Here is a 10,648-nt window from a genome sequence, read left to right as displayed (position 1 = left end):
TCCTGGAGTGGGCACACTGAGGACAGTCAGCCTCTTGGTACATCAGTAGCAACTGTAGCTCTGCCCCTTGCACAGGAGCATGGGGAACCAACACGCATCGTCCAACCTGGGACCAGTGTCTAGAACCATTCCTAGCCTAGCCAGTGGAGACTCCAGGGCCAATCCCTCTTCTTCCAGCTGCGCATCAGGCCCTGCTCCTGAGCTGTGCCTGCCCAGCGGCTCTGCTCGCCCTGCCTCCTCTGCTACTGACTCCACAAAGCCCCTCAGGCCCAACTGGAAACCTGGAAATGGCCTTTCCCTGCGGCTGACATACCTGATAGTACTTGGACTGGCGGGGGCACAGGGCACAGTTTGAATCCTGGGACACCAGGAAGCTGCAGGCAGAGAAGGATTGAGCCAGGCAGGTCCATTGAGAGCACAACGGGCCTCTGTATCATGTGGGTGGGAGGTGCACGGGAGCGCCAGAGTGAGGGCCTCCGCCAGCCCCCGCCATGGCCCTTCCCAGGCTGCCAGTCCTGCAGTTATGGGTGCCGTAGACAATACGCACCTCCAAGGAGGGAGATGGGGAGGTGTACTCTGTAAAACAAGAATGCTGAGAAAGCCTCAAATGGAGGCAAACAGCCATTTTCCACACCCCCAGAGAGTTCGATGGTAGGTTCTTGTAAATACTGTACTTCCCTGGCTCACTAAGATTTCCCCACAGTGGAAAGACCAGTGGCCTCGGGCCCTGGATCTAGGTTCTGGGCTCAGGTCTGCACTATAACCTATAGCCTTAGGCAGTCACTTAGCCCCTTGGTTTTCCCATCTGCAAAATGACCCTTCCAGTCATTTCATGTTAATATTTCATGCCCTCCCCCCTTTTTTCCTAGACTTTCTTGACTTACAGGCCTCTAGGCAAAGAAACCCAAAGCCAAAGTGTAAGAAACATATTGGTAACCCAAGTCCAGTCAAATGAAGCTAGGACATTTCAATAAAGACAAAACAACTTGATTTTCAGAAATCCAACTCATCAGCAACTTTCAGGAGTCTCCGTGTTGCATGAAGTCACGTAGAAAGGGGCCAGAAACCATCATTCTCTTGGTGAGCCCACAGGTTTCCTCTACAATTGCGTCCACAACTTTGACCCCTGAGATCCATTATTCTAATGGTGAACCGACGGGCTCCTACACTGAAATGTGCAGTAAGGCCCATCCGTGCCTGGATTTTGAAAAAATTGCCATTACAGAGGAGAGTTAACAGAGAGAAAACTGTTTATTCAACTAACATTTGTTGAGGACCTAAACTAGGCACCAAACGTTTGTGCTAGGTGTTAGAGAAATAAAAATGAAAATACCACCCCAGCCCTCAAGGAGCTTATTAAACTCCAGGGTGGAAAATTAACACGTATTTTCACAGGTGAGGTATAAACCTTCCCAGGTATTGCCTTGCTTGAGACTAAAATAAACACAGTGGAGACTGCAGGTAGGAAGTGGAGTCAAGTGTTCAAAGATTGGCCATAATCAGAAACTGGGTGGGTCCCTCTGTCTGCCAAATGTGGAATCATTACTTTAGGAAGCTGATGCTAGCTTCAGTGTTTCTTTTCCACCAGACTTTGTCCTCAGGAAAAGAGTGAAATTATCACAGATGGATCTAGATCACTAGAGGAGGGGCAGAGAGCTATCAATCAAAGCATTTTGTAGACAGTGAAGACAGACTTGCCACCAAGCAATGGCCTTGCTGCCCAACACACAGAGAAGCCAATACTATGGCACTGGGCTTTGAGAAAAGAAAGGCTGGCCAGGCGCAGTGGCTCACGCCTGTAATCCCAGCACTTTGGGAGGCCGAGGTGGGTGGATCATGAGGTCAGGAGTTCGAGACCAGACTGGCCAACATAGTGAAACTCTGTCTCTACTAAAAATACAAAAAATTAGCTGGGCGTGGTGGCGGGCGCCTGTCATCCCAGCTACTCAGGAGGCTAAGGCAGGAGAATCACTTGAACCCAGGAAGTGGAGCTTGCAGTGAGCCGAGATTGTGCCACTGCACTCCAGGGTGGGTGACAGAGTGAGACTCCATCTCAGAAAAAAGAAAAGAAAAGAAAAGAAAGACTTTGTTCTGAGGTCAACTGCTAAGGAGGCAGCAGTCAAAACTCAAATCTGTCTCCCAAATCTGGGTTTTGGGACAAGTTTTATGGGTTAGGAAGGACAGGTTGGTATGTGAAAGTGCTGGCAGGGCAGGATTTGATTGGAAGGACTTCAAATGAGACGACTTTTGGTAAGGCATGGGGAGGGGTCTTATCACCAGAAATTCCTGGACAATTGACCCACCCACTTTTGAAAATGTTCCAGTGTTCAGGTTCCACCTATGTCCCAAACTTTTAGTTCCATGGTTGGGGAGAGACTTTGGTTCTGGGTGTCATTTGAGGTCGAAGTTTTCTTTTCTGTGCATGCCCTGGCTGCATAAGTTGCAACTTCTCCGCTCTGTGTCTGCAAAATGACTGGACATTCTGCTATCCACAGAGTAAGGCCAGATAAGACTGGTCTGCTGGTTACAGACTGAAATTCAACCAGAGATGGATGCAGATATGCAGAGGATGTGCTAGGTGAAAGGCTACAGTCTTGAGAAGGTAGACAGAAATAATGTGGTAAATGAAAGCAACAAGGGGAGAAAGAAGACAGATGCTAAGACATGCGCCTGACCATTAGAATTACAGAGTTCTAGGGCTAGAAGGATCGCAGAGGTCATCACATCCACCCCCACCGCAATGCATGACCACAGAAACCATCTGACAGGAAAGAGTGTGTCCAGTTTTGAAGGATAATCAAACAATCCTGGAGTGCAAGGTGTTCATTACAGAGCAAAGCCAGCCCTGGCAGAGCCTGACCTATGGGTGCTCGGGAACTATTACTGAGTCAACCAGCTGCAAAGGGTCAAGGGAAAGGGCTTGCATTTGTCCTTCTCATTCCTCTCAGAGAACTCAAGCGCCTGCTACCTCGCTGTAAAAGGGAAGAAAAGGACTGAGCTACGGAAGATACGTAGGCAGAAGATACTTAAAAAGGGGTTATAACTCTCATGTGTTCATTTTTTAGACACTGGAACCACACAGGGACTAAAACAGGAGACTCAGGAGTGGCTACAGGATGGGAAAGAAGCAGATGGAAGATGCAGGACTTCCTACATCTTTGTGATTCTACAGGAAAGTGTGTTTACAGGAGCTGCATAAATGTAGCAGGCCTTGGCCACAGGGGCACTTTTGTCTGTACCCCACATGGCTAACAGAGCCAAAGCCCTGTCACAGCATCGTCTGAGTTGTGGCCATGAGGCCAGGTCACAGTAAGCCCAAGGCAGTGTTGAGGATGAGGAGATGGTGGAATCTGGTACCCCCTGGCGGGGCAGCTACAGGTGAATCCAACCCAGCAGGCACCACTCAACAAAACTACCTTCACCTGCCAGATAGCCACAGCTCAGTGGGCTGCCGCCATTTTACAGCATCACCTCACAGCAAATAAGCCAGTTCTCACTCCAGTTTTTAACATTTTAAGAATGTGAAACTAGAGCAAATTTCACATAACAATGCATAGTTGTGGTTTTTCTCACAGGGATGTTTCTGCTTCTCCCATTGGCATCTGCTTTAAACATTAAGTGGAATATGTGATCCCAAAACCACTGAATGACTTTGATGTTCGGGATGAAAAAGAAAAGAGTGAAGATGGTAAGCAAGGGGCCATTTGCTAATTTTTCCCAAATGCATCTGTGAACTCCTCCCCCCCATAAAACTTGTTTGCTTTTTAATATGGTGTGTTTTCTCCAGATGACTGAAAATTCCTGCTCATTGATGCTACCAGCTGGGACTGGTGGATGGAGAGTTAATCAAAACCACATAAATCTACAGGTTCTCATCTTTCCTCTGCAAAAGGTTGTCTATGCACCAGAACAAGCCATCTCTCTAGTCTTTATTGTTTTATGTGACAAAAACTTACATGCAATGCTGCCCACCAGGAAGTAAGGTAAGGCAAAATGATGGGGACTAAATGCTGTCTGAAAAATACCTGCTCCAGCCTGGGCAACGTAGTGAAACCGCGTCTCTACAAAAAAAAAAAAAAAAAAAAAATTTGAGACAGAGTTTCACTCTTGTTGCCCAGGCTGGAAGGCAATGGTGCGATCTCGGCTCACTGCAACCTCCGCCTCCTGAGTTCAGGTGATTCTCCTGCCTCAGCCTCCTGAGTAGCTGGGATTACAGGTGCCCGCCACCACCCCCAGCTAATTTTTTGTATTTTTAGTAGAGACGGGGTTTCACTGTGTTGTCCAGGCTGGTCTCAAACTCCCTCGGCCTCCTAAAGTGCTGGGATTACAGGCAAAAAATTAATATTAGCCAGGCACAGTGGTGCGTGCCTGTGGTTCCAGCTATTCCAGAGACTGGTGGAAGGATCGCTTGAGCATGGGAGGTCAAAGCTGCGGTGAGCTGTGTCCGTGCCAGGGCACTCCAGCCCGGGTGATGGAGCTAGACTCTGCTAAAAAAAAGAAAGAAAGAAAAAAGAAAAACCCTGCTCATAGTCTTTACCTAGTTTATACTCCCCATCAGACTACAGCTGTTCATCTCTTCAAGACCTTTCTGCAAGGCTGCTGCTGCATCCCCATTGGGCCCGAAAGGGTCACCCCCTCAGATGAGAGGCATGTTTGCATTTTCTTTCTACCTGGGTTTTGACCTGGGTTCTGTGCATGAAAACTTGTCAGGGGACAACCAGCCCAAATCACAGCTGGGAATATCATTATCTGCTGCAACGAGTAGCAGACAATGACCCACAGGGGCTAGTGGATTAATTATTTCTAATGCAGGGCTGATTTCTCCTCCTGTATCCTCTTCGAAGCATGCTGCTACTAAGTCTCAAAATGTTGACCCACTTTGAGACTTTGGACAGCATATTGCTTATGGATACCCTATTGTCAGCAAAAAAAGGACATCCTGCCAAACTATATCTTCTTAGTCCTATTTCCCATAGATAGAAGAGGGAGGATCCTAGTCAAAGTTTACAGATCTTGGGGTGGAAGGAAATATTCACCCAAACCATACGAGGTTTTTTTTCTCCGTCATTAAGATATTTGATGTTCAACTCAGTTGTTAGCACAGATGGGTATTCAGTAAATATTTGTGAATTGAATGTGTAGCCTCATACCCAAGATTACAGAAAGCAAAAGAGTCAGGAGACAAAAGGATTACAGAATTAGGATTACTTGGGAAGAACTAAGGACCACCAGTGGCTTTGGTATGAGGATGTTTATATCCTTATTCTAGGAATGAATATTTTCACAGAGCTTCTATTATTCAACATCATTTTAAAGATAATCCAGTAGAGAGGGGTTTCCTATCACAGAAAACCGTGGCAGTTAGGAAGCAACTCAGGCACTGTTTATCTCTGTGAGGATCCTCAGTGAATTGAGTCGTTCCAAAGATGAATAAAGATTCCTTGTTTCCAGAAAATGGAAGGAAATCTCCCAGTGCTGGAGGGAGTAGGGGGAGAGGAGATAATCCATTCTCATCTTTCATATTTGAGTATGAAAAAGAATTGGTGTTTTTTTTTTTTTTTTTTTTTTTTTTTGAGACGGAGTCTCGCTGTGTCACCCAGGCTGGAGTGCAGTGGCGCGATCTCGCTCACTGCAAGCTCCGCCTCCCGGGTTTACGCCATTCTCCTGCCTCAGCCTCCGAGTAGCTGGGACTACAGGCGCCCGCCACCACGCCCGGCTAGTTTTTTTGTATTTTTAGTAGAGACGGGGTTTCACCATGTTAGCCAGGATGGTCTCGATCTCCTGACTTCGTGATCCACCCGCCTCGGCCTCCCAAAGTACTGGGATTACAGGCTTGAGCCACCGCGCCCGGCCTAGAATTGGTGTTTTAAACAAACTTAGAACTTCACCAGATGTGGGTTTTTAGATTTCAGACACGACACTTTCTAGCTGCTTCTAGCCATAGTAACATCATACCCCGAACAGTTTGCTTGCTTCTTGGATATGCAGACTTATTATCATAAAGATGCCAATTTCCAACCAGATCACTAGAAAAATTAATGTAATCCTGTGAAAAATACTTACTTTTTAGACAAGGTGATTTTAAAGTTCATTTGAAAGAATAAGTAATAATGCTAGAAAAATTCTGAAAAAAAATAAGATAAATGAGCCACTGCCAGATATTAAAGCCACAATAATTAAAACTGTGTGGTACTTATGTCTAACAGCCAGGTCAATGGATCAGCATAGAAAATTCAGAAATAAGCACAAATACATATCAGAATCCAGTATGTGACAAAGTGGCATTTCAAATCAGTGAGGAAAAGATGGATTCTCAATAAACTATGTTTGAACAGTTATAGCAATTCAAATGAAGCATGTCATTGATTTGTTAAATTTGAATATTCACTTTCAAATATATATATGCAGTCTATAATGTAACTTGAAGTGGAAATCACCTTGTGTGCATTAGATAAAAATCTACCATTCAATTTAATAAACAGTTATTACTGCAAGAATAAAATGCTGCAATAATTTATGATCAAGAAAGTTTATGTACAAAAATTATTATGAACCTGAAAATAGGGAAATAAACTGACAGTCGTTAACACTGAGATATCTTTAGAAAAACATTAGATTCTTTTTCAAACAAATGCCATTTTAATACATTAAAATGTAAATAATACAAAGCAGATAAAAAATTAGACATAATTCTCATCTTCAGATGATTATTTAGGGTACTCTTAACAGAATAGTCTTTAAAAACTATATTTAACTTTGTTTAGGCTATGAGTCTTAAAAAAAAATTTAAACAAAAAGTCCTATTAGGAATTCTTCACATTTTGTAAAGATGTATTAAAAATGTCAACTTTGTCCAGATGCAGAGCCCCAGGCCTGTAATCCCAGTACTTTGGGAGGCCAAGACGGGTGCATCACAAGGTCAGGAAATTGAGACCATCCTGGTTAACACAGTGAAACCTCGTCTCTACTAAAAATACAAAAAATTAGCCGGGCGTGGTGTCATGCATTTGTAGTCCCAGCTACTCGGGAGGCTGAGGCAGGAGAATCGCTTGAACCCAGGAGGCGGAGGTTGCAGTGAGCAGAGATGGCACCACTGCACTCTAGTTGGGCAACAGAGCGAGACTCCGTCTCAAAAAAAAAAAAAAAAAAAACTTAGGCAGAGGGCTGTGCTCCTGTAGTCCTAGCTACTCAGGACGCTGAGGCAGGAGGATCACTTGAGCCCAGGAATTCAAGTCCAGCCTGAACAATACAGAGGTCATCTCTTAAAAAAAAAAAAAATGAAACTAACTTGTAGCATACTTTATATAAGACATTCAAACAAGATGTTTTTTTAAAGGCTGTGTGAAATAAATTAATTACTGAATATTTGCAGATAACAATACCAATATTGCAAGGCTTCTAACAAGCAATCTGTTTACATAACCTGGTGAGCCTCACGTGAGAACTCCAAGCCCCCAGCAGCCTGCCTGACTTCAAATGCAAGGTCCAACAGGCCTGCGCCTTCAGCCCTGCTCACCACTTGGAGTTTTTATTCTGTTTCTGACCCTCAAAGATGCATCTTGTTTTGAGCCTGCCTCTGTCTTCTAAAATTTTCCTTGAAATATTTTACCTATTATTGTTATATGTTTGAAGTTACAGAGGTGTGCCAACTCCAAGTGAGAGCTTCAAATGGCATCTCAGGTAATACGATAATAAAACATGTTACTGAATTAATGGTTTATCTTAAATATTGATTTGTATACTTAAGAATTCGTGATCCTAGAAAGTGTCAGATATAGGTCAAAAGGACAAAGTGTCTTTTATTTTTTATTTTTTTCCTGAGACGGAGTCTTGCTCTGTTGCCCAGGATGGGGTGCAGTGGTGTGATCTCAGCTCACTGCAACCTCCACCTCCTGGGTTGAAGCAATTCTCCTGCCTCAGCCTCCAGAGCAGCTGGGATTACAGGCACCCGCCACCATGCCTGGCTAATTTTTGTATTTTTAGTAGAGACGGGGGTTTCACCATGTTGGCCAGGCTGGTCTTGAACTCCTGACCTCATGATCAGTCCGCATCGGCCTCCCAAAGCGCTGGGATTATAGGCGTGAGCCACCGTGCCTGGCCTTTTTTTTTTTTTTTTTTTTTTTGAGACGGAGTCTGGCTCTGTCGCCCAGGCTGGAGTGCAGTGGCCGGATCTCAGCTCACTGCAAGCTCCGCCTCCCGGGTTCACGCCATTCTCCGGCCTCAGCCTCCCGAGTAGCTGGGACTACAGGCGCCCGCCACCTCGCCCGGCTAGTTTTTTGTATTTCTTAATAGAGACGGGGTTTCACCGTGTTAGCCAGGATGGTTTCGATCTCCTGACCTCGTGATCCGCCCGTCTCGGCCTCCCAAAGTGCTGGGATTACAGGCTTGAGCCACCGCGCCCGGCCTCCTGGCCTTTTTTTTAAAGACAGGGTCTCACTTGGTCACCCAGGCTGGAGTGCGGTGGTGCAATCATGGCTCACTGCAGCCTCTACCTCCCAGGGTCGGGTGATCCTCCCGCCTCAGCCTCCTGAGTAGCTGGGACTTACAGGCATGTGCCACCACATCCAGCGAAATTTTTGCATTTGTTGTAGAGACAGGGTTTTACCATGTTGGCCAGGCTGGTGTCAAACTCCTGGACTCAAAGGATCCACAAACCTCGGCCTCCCAAAGTGCTGGGATTACTGGCGTGAGCCACCACACCCGGCTAGTGCCTCATTTTTAGTGTGTGTATGGGGGCCTTCTGTGAGCCCTAAAGCCATGTGGGCAGATTCCACAGTAATGAGTGCCCTGAACATATACATAATAGGATCTGCCTACTCATTTCCTTTTCTTAAAGTAGATAATACCTTGGACCAATAGCAAGATCTTTTCTCAGTTTAGCTTGATGGAGCTGCTTCTGCACCAAACATTCTATGACTCGAACTGCAACTTCAGACTTGAAATCATTTTTATTGTGTCCTGTTTAAAATCACAATTCCTACAGCAACTAAATAATTGAGAGCCACTCACTCCCTTATTAGTATTGAGGCCTGTCTGTTCTAGTGTACAGCAGAACACTAGTATGTAATATCCTCTAGTGGTGAGTTTATGCATTAAGAAAATCTCGTTGCTGCTGATCCTGTTGATGTTTGTGGAATGGTATTAGGAAATCCTAGGCTCTTTGCCTTCAGGCTCATCTTATCGCCTGACTTTAGCTCCTTTCACTGAAAGCTAAGATATGCTAAAGTTAAGATATGCTAACTCCCAAAGTTCCTATTTTCCTAAACTGCAAAAACAAGTCTTTCAGATTTTCAAAAATCAATTCAGATTTGTTAGAAAACGATTCTATACAATGTGTTAATAAGATCTTTGGTTTTAGTTGGGTATGGATGGGGGTGGGGGGGCAGGAAGCTGGGAGAAGGTGGGTGAGGGGCTGAGATGCGTACTCAGGTGCTTCTACTCTGTAATTCTGGTTTGGCAACATCTTAAGGGAGAAACTCTGAACACACCCCGACCTCCCCCATTGCCAACACACAAGGTAAGGGATGTCCACACTTAAAAAACACATTCACAGGGGGGGCACAGTGGTTCACGCCTGTAATCCCAGCACTTTGGGAGGCCGAGGCGGGCAGATCCATATGAGCTCAGGGGTTTGAGACCAGGGTGGACAACATGGTGAAACCCTTTCTTTACTAAAAATACAAAGATTTAGCGCAGCACGGTGGTGTGCGTCTGTAATCCCAGCTACTTGGGAGGCTGAGACAGGAGAATTGCCTGAGCCTGGGAGGCAGAGGCTGCAGTGAGGGGAGATGGCGCCTCTGTACTCTAGCCTGGGCAACAGAGCAAGACCTTGTCTCAAAACACACACACACACTCACAACAGCACATGCTGGGGTAGCAGCAATTCCCAGGGATCTGCTTACAACCCCAATGTTTCTCCCATAGTCAGGAAAGCCTCGTTAAGTAGGAACAGCACTCGAAGAATGCTACCAAGAGCTGCAACAGATTCTAGGCAGGGTCTGCCCTGTACCATTTCACTGATGGCCACAAATGCCACCTGACAACCCTCACAGGATTCTCTAGCTTCTCATCTTACTGCCATATGAGGGCAGTTTCCTTTCCCACCATTAATCACCACATGCCCATTTCTATAAACCTGCTATTTTGGGAAGTTTAATCAAGAATCAGTCAACTGAAAAAAATTGAGGAGATTTATTCTTTATTCTGGTAATGACCAGACAACTAATCTGAATACGGCACATTCATCAGCACCTGTAAGAAACAAATACAAAAGCAATCCCTGTTATAAAGAAAGGGGGTGCCAAGAAATGGGACATTAATACTGACAAAGCCCAAATTTGTTAAGTACAAATAAGCAAAATGCAATTGGGTTTGAAAGTCAATGTGCTGTTTCTTCTATGACAGGAAAGGCAAATGGGTTTAAATTTCCTGTGCTCTCTGATGAACCAGGAGGAACTGCCCAGAGCTTTGTGTTGATGCGTCCTTAGGCCTAGAAGGAACACAGGGAGTAGGGCTGTGACTGCCTGGGGGCCTGGCCAACTCTGCCCCTTGCAATGTGACTCAGCCTGTTGCTTCCCAAGTCTAAAATGTTCTTTTTGGTTCATGTAACTGCTCTTAGCCAAAGGCAAATTTAGTTTATAAGCCTCAG

The sequence above is a fragment of the Macaca thibetana genome, chromosome 1 (assembly GCF_024542745.1).
Source record: "Macaca thibetana thibetana isolate TM-01 chromosome 1, ASM2454274v1, whole genome shotgun sequence".
Classification (NCBI taxonomy): Eukaryota; Metazoa; Chordata; class Mammalia; order Primates; family Cercopithecidae; genus Macaca; species Macaca thibetana.
The sequence above is the reverse complement of the archived record's forward strand: the minus strand, read 5'-3'. Positions refer to the sequence as shown.